The 15952-nt window shown below is 35.5% G+C and overlaps 1 non-coding gene across 1 annotated transcript; it reads right to left on the bottom strand.

The window, feature by feature from the left end:
* Positions 1-15001: 15001 nt before the first annotated feature.
* Positions 15002-15159, bottom strand: LOC132297599 (U1 spliceosomal RNA). Its single transcript, XR_009479303.1, has one exon. It is a non-coding gene; the product is annotated as a U1 spliceosomal RNA (small nuclear RNA).
* Positions 15160-15952: the final 793 nt, after the last annotated feature.

Here is a 15952-nt window from a genome sequence, read left to right as displayed (position 1 = left end):
TTTAATTTATTTTATGATTTTTAGTGATATTATTTAATTTTAAATTGGAAAATCAGTTTAGTGGATTTGGATTTGTTGCATTATATATATATATATATATATATATATATATATATATATATATCTTGTGTGTGCTGTGTAATGAAAATAAAGAGAGAGAAAGAGAGAGAGATTTGAAGAAGGCAACCGCAAGCAGCGGCAGAGCCAGGAATTTGGTTCAAGGGGGCATGTTAGCACTGACAAAATAAATTTTTTTCAAACATGCCTAAAATATAATAGTGTAACAATAGTGGAAGAAAAAATAAATAAGAAGAGAAAAAAGAAAAAGAAGGTTAATTGCACATAAATTATGCATGAGTGGAAGAAAAAATAAATTTTTAAGAAGAAAAAGGAATTTTTTAAGAAGAAAATGAAATAAAAAATATATATATATGAGAGAATTTTAAAGGAAAAAATAGACTTTAATTATAGAAAGAGAATATAAATTTTTTTGAAGACGACAAAAAGAAATTTGAAGAATAATAAGGAAAAGGAATAAAGAATTAATGACATTTTTAGAAATAGATAAATTTTATGGGGGATAATTTTATAAATTTTATGGGAGTGTTTTATAAATATTTATAAATTATATGCATAAAATAAAATAAAATTTTATGGATTCAGGGGCAGAGGGGCCATTTTATTAATTTTAGGGGGGGGGCATTTTATCAATTTTTACAAATTTATGTATATATATATATATATATATAAATTCTATTAGGGCAGCATTTGTGTGGGGGGGGGGGGGGTGAAAAGTTGATTAGGTGGGTTGAGGGTCCCACTTGAATGATGTAAAAGAGTTTTAATGGGTTTTGGTATTTGTCACATGTTTACACATGTGACAAATACCAAAACCCATTAAAACTCTTTTACATCAAACATGTGACAAATACCAAAACCCATTAAAACTCTTTTACATCATTCAAGTGGGACCCTCAACCCACCTAATCAACTTTTCACCCCCCCCCCCCCCCCCATTCAAGTGGGACACTCAACCCACCTAATCAACTTTTCACCCCCCCCCCCCCCCCCCCCAAACATGTGACAAATACCAAAACCCATTAAAACTCTTTTACATCATTCAAGTGGGACCCTCAACCCACCTAATCAACTTTTCACCCCCCCCCCCCCCCATTCAAGTGGGACCCTCAACCCACCTAATCAACTTTTCACCCCCCCCCCCCCCCCACAAATGCTGCCCTAATAGAATTTATATATATATATATATATATATATATATATATATATATACATAAATTTGTAAAAATTTATATATATATATATATATATCCTATGTTAGATGGAAGGAAATAAGCAAATGGGTGGCTGCCGAGATAGTGGGAATTAAGAAAACAATTGTGATAATTCGCGGGGCCCACGGGTAACTTTTTAGGCAAAGTTGTTTTGCCCTCATGTAGGTTATGATGGAGTGTTTATGAAATGATGTTGATGGAAGCGTATGGTGTACGCTAATGTCATATTTGTGTGAGGTCGGTGAATTTGCCTTATATATTTCATGTGTATGTGGACTGAGTGAATGCAAAGACAGAAGGAAAAAAATTTAGAGGAATACAGAGTAAGCTGAAAGAAGAAAGAGAGAGAAAGAGAGTTTGAGAACAAAGAGAGGACCTGAGAGTTTGCAGAGGAGGCCGGGAGCTTAAGACTTTGATGATACAATGAGGAATTTTTTTTTTCAAGGTAAGCATTTCTAAGCTATAATTTCTTTGCCCTTTGTGAATTTTCTTTATATAAATTGTCGAATTGTTCACTAAATTATGAATATTATTATGGTTATTTGAAATCTATGTGTAAATGAAGCATGATGAGGGTTTTTTTTTTTATTTTTTTATTTTTATATTTTATGTGTTGTATGTGATAAGCTGTATGTTTAAATAAATTGTGATGAAATATAAATGTTTAGTTGAATTATCTTTATGCTCCATTTATTTATAAAGTTATATTTGATGAGAATGAGAATATGACTTGGTGTGAGTATTCGTTATAAACTTGCGAGCATGATGCTAATGAAATGAGTATAATTATATATTGACATTGGATAACATGTGACTGTTCATGCATTTATCATTGGGCATGAAATATATATATATATATATAAAGCAATGGAAAATGATTTTGGGAAATGATTTTGAAATTAAATGGTTTTGTGAAAAACCCGGACGCCAAGGGGTACAGAGGGTCCGTGGCGCTAATGTAGTCTAGAGGGAATTAGGGAGACCGCCCTAGTGTGGTTGAGCTATCTGGGCCCCAAATGACGCCGCGAGGGTACCAAGGGTCAAAGATAGTAGCCAATCATTCTCTCGTGTCCCTGAGGGGCTACCGAGGGACGGGTTACATTAACGGTTTGAAAAGTGAGAAAATGGAAGAGATTTTGAAAATGGGGAGCGACATTGCATGACATTGCATCTCATTGCATAGCATGGTTCATTGTGACTTTGATCCGTGGTTGTTAATTTCGTTGCTAAGTTTTCCCCGGCATGGCATGACCTCGTTTCCTTTTTTCCTATTCATTGTTTGGATTCACGAGATTCATAAGGGTGTGTTTTAGGCGCTTCCTACTGAGCTTTATGCTCACCCTATTATTTTAACAATTTTTTTCAGGACACGGAAGGGAAGTGGTAGACGATGCTCCTCCACAGATTTTGATGGGTTAGTGGACTGTTTTGACATATTTTGTAGCTATAATCTCATCTTATTATTATTATTATTATTATTATTATTATTATTATTATTATTTAAAACCTTAAGATGACACGTATATTATGGATTGACATAGGAAAAGACGGTAGTGTCCTTAGTTGACCTCGGGTTCGGGTAAGGACACGGTTAGCGATTTAGACCCTTGGATCCGGGTTGTTACAAATTTGGTATCAGAGCATTTTATTAGAAAATTTGGGGCGTGACAAATTTGGTATCAGAGTAATGGTTCGAAAACTAGTAGGACGACGGGTAAAGGCCTACTTAGGGTTGTGTGGAAGGTGGATTGCACTATTTATGTACTTATATGTTAAAATGTTTGTTACCTGAGAGGCATGTTTACTTACTTAATTGCTTATGCATTTATGGTTTTAAAAAGGCATGTGTGATACCCCCAGATTTTCGAATGCGGGTTGGCCAGGCCCACGCTCGAATTCCCGAGGATATCAAAACAAATTGATAATAAACGAACACAGAGTACAAAAGAATAAAGAAGAATAAATCAAATGCTGACAAGAAACTAAAATGATAATCTAATAATAAACCTCATAATATATTTCCATTAATTAATAAACTCTTCTGATACAACTGATCCTCCAAAATACAACTCGGGAATCCATACTGTGTGGACCCCTAGAAAATCCAAACTAAACAAATGACAGTAATCTAAAACAGGAAACTGAATCATAAAGGAACTCTTATGTAGCATCGGAAGAATGAAGTAGACTGATCCCCGCTCAGCACGAACAACCTCTACTCGTGACGAACACCTGAAAAATAATGGTGGGTCAGGCCCACAAACAAGTTCTACTCTACTACAGTCCAAGCAGAGATCCGATACACGTATACATCCTAGTCAATCCAACAGTAACTAGTAGTCCGTATATATATATATACACACTAAAGGAACCTCACTAGACTATAGGGTTGTCTCAACCTGAATAGTAGGCAACATGCAAAACGCACATATAGTGGGCATGAGTACCTAGACCTACCAGGGTACACAACTACACTATATCTAGCTACATATCCCTGGCGATATATGCGCCCTAACCATTGATCCTGAGACTCAAGCTCATATCATGGCACCATACTTATATATATATAATCTAGTAACCATCCTATCCAGTATAAATTAATCCTCCATAAGTTATTCAACTTGTTCAGCTGACCTGACTTGAATATAAGTAGGACTTAACATTTTAGTTTATCCATTCCCTTATATAATAAATTAATTCTCCATAAGTCATTCAACTTGTTCAGCTGACCTGACTTGAATATAAGTAGGACTTAATATTTTAGTTAATCCATTCCCTTATATAAAATAGGTAGGACTTAACTGATAAGTTAATCCGTCCCTAAAATGCCACTGTCCCATACCGGTGCATTAAACCACACAATCCAATAATTAATGTAACGATTAAAGAAATACATTAAACAATTCAGAAATAACTATGATAATATGATATCAAGTTATCACAAAATATGAATGACTTATTATCTATTTAAGCTTCCTATATCATATGTCCTACATTAACTGATGCTTATACATATGATGATATTTTATTATACCGTCAAATAAGCATTCCCCATATCCAATTCATCCTACATATTTAATCTCAATTGCTAAAACATATTAAAAGATTAAATTCATTCGTTTGTTTAAAACATTCAAATAGCAAGCATCACTATGATTGAGTCTATTTAAATTTATTTAAACCCAAACTTAGTTCCTATTTAATGTTCAGGAATCCTAGGCATGTTTCTACGTTCCATCATTCCACGGATATGAAAAATACATAATTTAAACATGTAAAAATTCAAACCAGAAATCAAATCAAAATCATGCATTTATCAATTCATAACACAAGAACAGATTTGAACAAAATTCATAAAACCTATGTTCTAATCCAATTAAAGATGCATAATTATTTAATTTTACGTGTTTAATAAATCCTGAAATTTCCTAGGCATGTACAGAAACACGAATCAAAGGGAAAGAGATAGAAGAAAAACTTGCCTTAAGCTTTCAGATCGAAAGTTAAACTTCTTCTTCCTTGATTTTCTCTCTACAGTGTTTTTTTCCTCCTTCCTTCATTTTCCTCCTTCCCTCTCTAACTCTCTCTCTCTCTAGAATATATCACGTGAATATTTCTAGCCCCCTTTTACAACCTATAGATATATATTTATAGGGTAAATAAAATAACCCTAACCCTTTTCCCAATTCAAGTCAACTTAAAAAAATATATATTAAGATATTAAAAAGGTAAGTAAAATATGTTACGTATATAATTTATGTATATCTTTATTAAATAAATAAATTATACACATTCCATTATTTATTAATGGATTATCCAATAATACTTAAGTTACCATAATATTATAAAGTAACTTAAAACATAACACGTATCAAATCTATATATATTTTTATTATTTAAATATAAAACATATACATAAGATTAAATATTACTACCTAAGTTACCATAAAAGTAATTAATAAATTACTTTCCTTTTTATATATGTATATAATATATATCTATATATATACATACACAACTATTCATGGGTAATAATCCACACACATCCAACCTCCTATCCAAGTAGTCCATGGGACCCAATTGGTTAGCCCATTACTACTAACCATAACCATAAAAGAAAAATAAAATAAAATAATAAAATAAAATAAAATATTTAATTTACAATTAATCAAAACACCATTTAAGCACATAATCTAATTAAACAATTAACACATAGACAAATACATATAATACATAGACACATAATCAAATAATCAAGTAATACATAATTCAATTAAACACATAAGCAATTAGTCAAATAATTAATTAAATAATTAAAAAATACAATTAAAACAAATAAATAAATACCGAGACTATCCTTTTTAAAATTAGGGGTATTACAGCATGCTTATTTGCTAACTGTTCACATGCTTAAATGTTTAATTGCTAAAATGAGTGTTATATGATCATGATGATTAAATGAATAAATAATTGAAAATATATTAATTATGATATGATGACAAGTGCGATTTAGGTGGTAACGGCAAGTGATAGGCACTGTGTGTGTAATTTTATTTTAAATAATAATATGACAAGTAGTGAGCACGGTAGGTGTAAGCATGTCTCGCTTGGTATTGTGATGGTTATTAGGCATGGGTATGTAAATATTTTTTAAAAAACGAAAGACGGGGTGTTTAAAATAAATAAATAAATTTAAATGATGGACATGATTGTATCATGGTATGGGATACGGTTATTATATATATATATATATATATATATATATATGTATACATGTATAGAAGTATGCGGTTGAGCATGGATGGTTGTGTGGGTTTTGACTTGAGTAGGCGAGGAGCTCGGTTGCTCCAGGGTTGTTTGGGGTGTCGGTTCTTATCGAACGAATGGCATGGACTTCTAGCTCGTGGATTGAGCTATTCAGTGTGTAGTCATCCTGATTTTCTTGTTACGTTTTATACGATACTTAGAGCACGACTATAGAATGGGTTTATATTTCATGGCATGGTGTCCTTGTTGTGTGTGAGTTTTGTGTATCGGTGGATGGGTTCTGGTGATCGTGGAGGTCAAGTGTGTGGGTGAGGGTTTCGATATGACCTTAGGAGGTCAACGTTTACGACTTAGGTCATGGTTTAGTGTGGAGGTTCTTTTCGAACCGATCGCAGTAGGTGTGACAAAAGTTGTTTGAGTTACGAATGTAGTTTATGGGTTGTAGATGTGTATTGCGGGTGTTCTGGTGCGGTCTAAGAAAGTGTGTTAGTTACGGTTGGTTAAAGGGTGATTTTTCATTTCAAAAAGTTACGGGAATGTGCTATGGGTAATTAACTCTCGGTGAGTCGGTTGCATGGCTTGGTCGATGAGCGGGGTTCTGGGTTAGCGCGGTTGTCTAGAGAGTTTTGAGGTGGTGTATAGTGGTTTGTTTTAGCTGTGTAGTGCAGGATTGCACAATAAGGTAGGTCATTGGAGTGTTTGGTTGTTTGCGGATGAAGTGATAGCTGATGAGTATTGTATTATCAAATGAATTGTGTTTTAGAATTTGAAAGCTGTGGATTAGGGTTGTATTTCAGATTGCATCTGGAGTATCAGGAGATAGTGCTTTTTGTTTGAGGATTTGAAGAGATAGACTAATGATTGGAGTGATTGAAACGAGGTTGATTTTATAGGTAGCCCCATTTGATTTTTGTCAGGGCCAAGGATGTTTTAAGGAACGGGAATGAGGAAAAGTAACGATGTTGAACTTAGGGTATGACGTTTCCTTGTTTGGATGCGTAGATCGCTTAGAAAGAGTGGTTTGATGTTGTCGGTTAAGCGTTAATGATTGAAGGCATCGTTGATGGTATTGAGGTGACAATTAGGTGTTGAGCATTTTGAGATTTGTGCTCATTTTATTTTGAGGGTTTGTCGGCATGACATTGCCATATGGAGGTTCTTTTCTAATGATAAAAAGTGGTTGTTGTGGGGGAGTATCGAGAATAATGTTTATTCTTTTGTTATGATGGTATTATTTTAAGGATGTTTAAGGAAGAATCACTTAGTAGTGGCTTGATGATAATAGAGGTTCAAATTGTCCTTTGGGAAGAATGGTAATAGAGGTGTTATAGTGTAATGTTTAACGCCGATAAGCAGAACGGTTTAAGGTATGATCCGAATGTAGTTTAGGGATTATTAGTTGTGTGTTGTCAGGTAGTTGATGAAATTGTGCATCGGTTGATGTGATTGGGGATTAATTAGTTTTTAGAGTCAGTGAGGACGATGTTGCCAAATAGACACCTTTTTCTTTTGACGAGTAGTGGGTTGATGTGACTGACGTCATGAATCTTGTGCATGGTGTTCGAGGTAGTGTCGCCTGGGAAGGTAGAGATGGAATGGGTGGTAAAATGTCATTTTATGGCATAGAGGTTATCATTTGGGAGTTACTGTGTCTAGGTAGAACGGGATGCGGTGTCCGATGGGTTGTGATCTTTTCTAGTGTTGGTATGTTGTGAGCGTTGATGCTCTTGTCCGATGGTTGTGTTGTGACTTGTATCTTAGTACTCGACGAATGGGTGGTAGGGATCTGATTGGTTTTGGATAGCATGGGTGTTGCGGAGTATATTGTGCGAGGTTTCTGTGTTGATAGGGTATGACGGTCCGTTAGTGGCGAGGTCGCCTAAAATTGAGTTCGTAGTTCCGTATAGTATCCAGTTAGTTCTTCTCCTGGTGTGTAGGGAGTTCATTTTCATCTCAGGTGAGATTAGGTGTTCGCGGTTGGACAATTGGTGTGTAGCGTGCGACAAGGTGTTGGGTGCATTCAGGTGCGAGTCGTCAGTCTCTTATGAGAGTGGGGTTTGTTACCCTTTCCATTTGTTCTAGTCCTGGCAAAGACGTCGTTTGTCGTGAGCCCTGTTCTCCATTTAGGAGTAGTACGCATTTGTGGGTGGGCGGACCTGTGTGTGGTTTGTTACGTTATAGGAGTTATCAGTAAAGGTTTGATTGATTTGGTCGACTCTCTCCCACTGAGGGAGATAAAGTCATTGGTTCTTAGTGGTGCTTGTTTTGAGGGTGGTTTTGACGGCACGAGTTGACGAATGGGGATTGTGTTTCCAGTGTTTGGTGCTATCGGTGATGACTGGGGGATGTGTCATGAATTGTACGTTCGAGGATGATTAGGTGATGTGATGTGAGTCATGTACTTAGATGTTTTTATAGATGTTTGATTTGAGCAGTGTTTTGAGGACTAGTGTCAGTATTGTCTCAAGATTTTATGATTCGAAATGTATATGTATGATTCCTTTGGGAAGTAATCGTAGTAATTGACTCTGGTTTCGAAATTTCAGACATAAGATAGCCTTATGAAGTATTTTAATGAAACATGAATTGAATCAAATGATGTTATGATGTTGTCTACCTGGTGTGGGTGTTATAAGGTGATCGGAGAGCTTTTAAGCTGGTCGATGATTGTGGTATTTGGCGCTATGTTGTTTTTAGCTTGTTATGATTAAGGCATGATTGGGATTTTTATAGTAGGTATGTGACTGTATAGTCGTTGTGGTTACGTAGAGCGATGGATTAATAGTTGTCTTGTGGACTGTGTGAGATTGTGTCTGAGGTTTAGACCTGAGGACAGGAATGACGTCTGTGTTGAGACCGGATCGATGATGAGAATGGCCTGGCCAACCATTTCTTCTGAACCAGACCCTCTCTAGCACGATGTCGAGTCCAAGGTCAATGATTGTTTCGTTCTGTCAGGAACAACAAGAGCATGGTACTGTGCGTCGTGTCGGTGTGATAGTGTAGGTTCAGATGGTTTGTCTCGGGTGACGAGGTGAGTTAGGTAGGACCGTGTGTCCGATAATGGATTTGTAGTACGATCATTGATTATTGAAATTCTTGTTATGGTTTTTCCTACTGGGACTTTTCGTCTCACCACCCTCCAGTTTCATGTACTGAAAATGAACGTGGATTGCTAGTTTCGGGATTAGGTGGAAGAGTTGGCGTTGCGAGATTTAATTTATTTATTTGGAGAATTTTGTATATATTCGAGGAAATTAATTTTGTATAAAAGAGGACATTTTTCTTATGATAATGGGATTATAGTGATGTACTTGTGTTTGAATGAATTGAAGATTTTATTAGCCTGTAGCCAGCTGGAAGTGTGAGTATAGTGTTAATGTAGACAAGTGTGAGTGGGCGAGTGTGTAGTACTGGTTAGTTACCACTCGTAGCCGGGTGTGTGTAGGCAGATGGCGTTCACTGGCAGCTACTGGGATGGTTGGTTAGTGTAGTTGGGCAGGTAGCCCAGGTTTGTTATTGTTTTTTTTAGTAGACGGGTGACGCATCGATTAGCTACCACAACGGTTACGGAGTGTGTGGGCGGGTAATTAGCACTGACAGCTACCACAACGTCCTATATATCACGGTATCTCACATTGCCTGGGATAGGGATTTATGGATTTTGTTTTGTGGTTATTGGTGTTTTTGGGTATACGAAGATTGTTAGATTTGAATTTCAGGGACGAAATTCTTTTTAAGTAGTGGAGATTACGATAACCCGAATTTTTTTTAAGATTTTAATTTAATTTAATTTATGATTTTTAGTGATCTTATTTAATTTTAAATTGTAGAATCAGTTTAGTGGATTTGATTTTTGTTGCATTATATATATATATCTTGTGTGTGTTGTGTTATGGAAATAAAGAGAAAGAGAGATTTGAAGAAGGCAGCCACAAGTGGAGTGAAATGAGGAATGAAAAGTTGATTAGGTGGGTTGGGGGTCCCACTTGAATGATGTAAAAGAGTTTTAATGGCTTTTGGTATTTGTCACATGTTTATGTATATATATATATATATATATATATATATATATATATATATCCTATGTCAGATGGAAGGAAAGAAGCAAATGGGTGGCTGCCGAGAGAGTGGGAATTGAGAAAACAATTGTGATGATTCGCGGGGCCCACTGGGTGACTTTTTGGGCAAAATTGTTTTGCCTTCACATGGGTTCTGATGGAGTGTTTATGCAATGATGTTGATGGAAGCGTATGGTGTATGCTAATGTCATATTTGTCTGAGGTCGGTGAATTTGCCTTATATATTTCATGTGTGTGTGGACTGAGTGAATGCAAAGATAGAAAGAAAAAAATTTAGAGGAATACAGAGTGAGCCGAAAGAAGAAAGAGAGAGACAGAGAGTTTGAGAACACGAGAGAGTTTGAGAAAAGAGAGGAGCCAAGAGTTTGCAGAGGAAGCTGGGAGCTTGAGGCTTTGATGATCCAGTGAGGAATTTTTTTTTTTCAAGGTAGGGGTTTCTAAGCTATAATTTCTTTGCCCTTTCTGAATTTTCTTTATATAAATTATTGAATTGTTCACTAAATTATGAATATGATTATGGTTATTTGAAATCTGTGTGTAAATGAGGCATGATGAGGGTTTTTTTTTTTTTTTTAAATGAATTGTGAGGAAATATAAATGTTTAGTTGAATTATCTTTCTGCTCCATTTATTTATAAAGTTATATTTGATGAGAATGAGAATATGACTTGGTGTGAGAATTTATTATAAACTTGCGAGCATGATGTTAATGAAATGCGTATAATTATATATTGACATTGGATAACATGTGACATTTCATGCATTTATCATTGGGCATGAAATGGGGGGGAAAAAAAAAAGTTGTTTTATAAAGTAATGGAAAATGATTTTGGGAAAGGATTTTGAAATTAAATGGTTTTGTGAAAAATTCGGACGCCAGGGGGGTACCGAGGGTCCGTGGCGTTAATGTAGCCTAGAGAGATCTAGGGAGATCGCCCTAACGTGGTTAAGCTATTTAGGCCCCAAATGACGCCGTGGGGGTACCAAGGGTCAGGGATAGTAGCCAATTCTTCTCTCGTGTTACTGAGGGGTTACTGAAGGATGGGTTACATTAATGGTTTGAAAAGTGAGGAAATGGGAGAGATTTTGAAATTGGGGAGCAACATTGCATGACATTGCATCTCATTGCATAGCATAGTTCATTACGACTTTGATCCGTGGTTGTTGATTTCGTTGCTAAGTTTCTCCCCGGCATGGCATGACCCCGTTTCCCTTGTTCCCATTCATTGTTTAGATTCACGGGGTCATAAGAGGTGTGTTTTAGGCGCTTCCTACTGAGCTTTATGCTCACTATATTAGTTTAACAATTTTTTTCAGGACACGGAAGGGAAGTGGTGGACGACGCTCCTCCACAGATTTCGATGGGTTAGTGGACTGTTGTGACATATTTTGTAGCTATAATCTCATCTTATTATTGTGGGCTGTTGTGACATATTTTGTAGCTATAATCTCATCTTATTATTATTATTATTATTGTTTTTATTTTAAAAACCCTGGGATGACACGTATATTATGGATTGACATAAGAAAATACGGTAGTATCATTAGTTGATCTTGGGTTCGAATAAGGACCTGGTTAGTGATTTGGACCCTCGGATCCTGGTCGTTACAAATTTGGTATCAGAGCTTTTTATTAGAAAATTTGGGGCGTGACAGTTTGTAAGGCTTCTGGATGCTGGTTAGGGTTGTTCAGTTTCTTCCTTTTGTTTTGGTAACTCTCTTTTGGTTGCTTGTGTTTAGCTTAGCCAGGTTTAGTCTTTCCTATTTGTATGGTTAGTGTTCTGGAGTGAGTTTGTTTGGTGCTCTTCCTGGGGTAGACCTGTCAATGGAGCGGATCCTGATCTGAATCCGATCCGATTAGTCGGATATGGATTGAACAAAAAATCCGATAACTCGGTTACGATCCGAATCCGATAATCCGTTAGCTTAATAAATCGGATATGGATTATGCTGATCCGATCCGATTGAAATTATATATATAAATAATTCTATATATACAATTATTTATCAATAATTTTACACACATATATATCAATACTCCTATTAGAATTGTATTAGAGGTAACCCAAAAATCCAAAATAATAATAATGTTATATATAAATATTGTGGTGTTCTCATTCACATGTTAATAAATCTCTCAATACACATACTAATAAAATCATACTCTTTATAATTATATATATTACTAAATATTAATTTAATCCGATTTCAAATTCGATCCGGTCCAAGTCCGAGCTAAATATGATATGGATTGGGACATTCAGTCCGAGAACCCGTTAGTGATCCGAATCCAATAATCCGTTTGCTTAACAAATAGGATATGGATTTGATCGATCCGATCTGAATCCGATCTATTGACAGGTCTAGGTATGCCCCTTCTATGTATGTATAGTTGTTCCCCACCCCCCACCCCCCCCAAAATAAATATATATATATATATATTAAAATTGTATGTAATAGTATATATTTGTGAGATATGGGGAGAAAATGACAAATAGAGAGATACGAGGAGAAACAGGGCAATTGAATCATGAGAAGAGCTTCTAAGTACCCAATAATGGCAATTATGGATGGGACTTTGATGCTTCTAATCGATCAATGTTTATAGATTTATGTTTTTGCTGGAGCACGAGAGTAACCTGTTCTTCGATTTATACTCTGCATAATCCCAAAGTTTGTTGGAACTACTCTACAGGTTGAAACATAAAAGGTTACATTCATGTGTATTTCTTTGTAGATTAAAGGATAAAAATTGATTGCAGTTTGTAACACTATGCAAAATGTAGATTGCTTATTCAAGTGCATTTTTAATTGCCTGCTTTGATGGAGTTCATACGCATTTGTGGCTCTTTTGATGGCATTTCTATGCCTCTTGGTAAACCTCAGCTAGAAACGTGATGATTTGGGGTTTATGTCAAAATAGAAATGGGGAAAAAAGTATCAGCTTCTGAAGGGACCAAAAAAACTTGATTTGGCTTGTAAAAGCATTTACTATTACAACAAGCAATGAGACGTAAAGCATTCATCGTTTGACTATGGTTTTTGAGGTTGGGGACGAAGAAATGGTGCATTTGTGCAGCGATTCCACTTACTGTGCTGTAAGTGATTGCGGTAGAATACTAGGTGATTGTAACTTGTAGATTTTTTGTAAGACTTGTATCTAGTGTCCTGTTTGATCATATTGTTCAGCTTCTTTTTAAAACTTTGCAAGTATTGCTCTTTCCAATTCTTAGGCTTTCGAGTCAAAATGTCACTCAAGGAGAATATAATTAATGCTTTGCACGTATAGCTCCATCCACCCTACACTTTTGGTCAAGACCTTGCACTCCTCAAAATGATTCAGAATTTCATGCCGAAGGAAAACATGAATGTCCAAACCTAAGTACTAAGCGGATTTCAGCAGTTCTCAGGTAATGGATATTGTTGTTCGTGGTTATTTGTTAGGATCATCGGATACAATTCATAATCCGTTTGTAGAGGAATTATTATTGCGGAAGGATATTGCTAAATATTTTTTAGACTTCATCTTTGTGTAGAATGTGATTATTTGACTGCCAATCACTAAAGGATTTGAATCACCAAAAAATAATTGTGCTCGAACAATTCCTAACATTTACTTTCAGTTTGTCAATTGTGAAGGTGAAAAACTTTTATGCCTGTTCAGTAGCCAAGTATTAGACATAACTTGTTTTCCCATTATTGCTCCGATGAATACTGAATTATAATATCCATTGTCCGATATATTTATTTTTGATCAATTTGTTAAACTGCCACGAGTTTATCAGTTTCATCAGCAAATTATACTCTACTTAACTGCTAGGATCATATTAGGATTTAGGTATGGACGCCATTTTCAATGACTATTAGACTGTTTCAATTGAAGCATCGGTTTCGTGAATTAGTACTGTATCTCCATTTATCTGTATATATTGTTCACCTGCGTAAACTGGTTTTGAGCATTGAATAAGCTGAGTGGAACTGATGCTGCAGTGGTATAATTTATAGCCGACATCCCACGACAATCAGTTGAGGTAACATAGAAGAGAGAATGAATCTTGTACTTTGTTTTGGACGCACATTTGAAGAAAGATTGTTATATCTATCATTTCAAGATTTCGTATATTTAATCGGAGAACTATATATTTGCTTTTTCGATATTTAGGGAGGCTGTAGCCAAGGCAGATGCGCCCAGTGCAACTCGAGTGAGGAGGAGGTCAAATAATGAGGCAGAGTGGGAAGTTGCTAAGCTCGTGAGAAGAAGATATTGTAGCTGTCATGCAGTGAGAACCAAATGTTGCGTTATCAACTTGTGATTTCCAATGGCCTTAAAAGCTCATTCACAACTTTATATTGCAATCAAACATTTCTCAGATATATGTTTCTTTGGCATTATATGGCAATATGTTTTGCTTTGTTGATAATAGGGGCACTGTAAGAAATGATATGTATGTATATATGTATGTAATATGGACTGAGAGTCTGAGACTGAGGAGAGAGAGATGATGGCATTGTACAAATCGTACTGTAGGCAAAGCTAAAATTTAATTTATTAAAAAAAATTCATGTTCGGGAAAATGGGGATTTTCAAAATAGAGTTATTACAACAAAACATGGAGAAAAAATTTCGTGTTCGGGAAAATGGGGATTTTCATAATAGAGTTATTACAACAAAAAATAAAATATTAATTTTTAGTAACCGATAACAAAATCGATTCCCAAACCCATATGGGAAAAATCAGAGACTGGCAGTTATATAGTCCTAGGCCTTATCAATAAGCCCAACCTTATCCAAATTAACACAACACTGGGCCTCATCTCTGGCCAATTTTGTATCACAAAAACTTCGGCTTTAATAATTTGGCTGGGACCGCGCGAACAAACTCCCACTATCACAAATTATGACATAGGCTCCACTTCTTGAATAGACTTTAAGCAAGCACCCCTCCTGAGTACAATGGAGGTTACTAACCTAGACCATGAGCCTTTTTGATCACCCATAGATTCCGTCCAAATAAGTATGTTGTTAGTTACGCTTTCAACTCATTATATAGGCCTGTCTAGATAACTCGAATTTATGTTTTGTCGATGTGGAACAGCAGAAGCAAACAATGTACCCCAACCTCAAGATAGACTAGACAGACAGACAGACCTTTTACTTTGATCTGATACTTGTTGACTCTTGAATGCATATCTGATCTTTGTTAGCAATTAGGACAAGTCAGTGAAATTGATGGTTGATGAAGTGAGAGAAGTTGGGTTGTTTGATTTAGCAGACACTTCTGCGAGATATGAGGAGAAAATGGCAACTAGAGATAGGAGGATAAACAGGGCAATTGAACCTCTCTGATGAAGATACGCAATTCCCTTTCTTTGTTTGATTATTTCTTGAAGTAGTGTGTGTTTATTGTTTATATATTGGCTGTTAAGGTCCAAACATTGTTAAGAGTATGTTGTGGAAATTTCACATATTTATTGAAAAATATATAAATACAACATTCATATGCAATGATTTAATGAAATGTACAACACTACCAATGTGAAAAATCTAATAACAATTCTTTCATTAAATTGAATAATACATCATTGAACAATATGGATATAATAATGAATAAGAACTGATAAATAATTCAGATTAATATAATAATAGAAATTAAGAATAAAAACGACAATAATAAAATATGTAAGAAAGAGCTGGCCTGATTGTTGAGGCATGTGTAAATACATTGACCTAAAGTTGATAGTCCTCCCCTTCGTGCGGGTATTGGTGAAACTAGTCAACTCCAAGATACAACCCAATCAGCTCACAGCGGCG

The sequence above is a fragment of the Cornus florida genome, unplaced genomic scaffold (assembly GCF_030987335.1).
Source record: "Cornus florida cultivar Cherokee Brave unplaced genomic scaffold, ASM3098733v1 CherokeeBrave_3.0.0_Hap2_Chr02, whole genome shotgun sequence".
Lineage (NCBI taxonomy): Eukaryota > Viridiplantae > Streptophyta > Magnoliopsida > Cornales > Cornaceae > Cornus > Cornus florida.
This window is presented reverse-complemented; position numbering and strand designations above follow the sequence as displayed.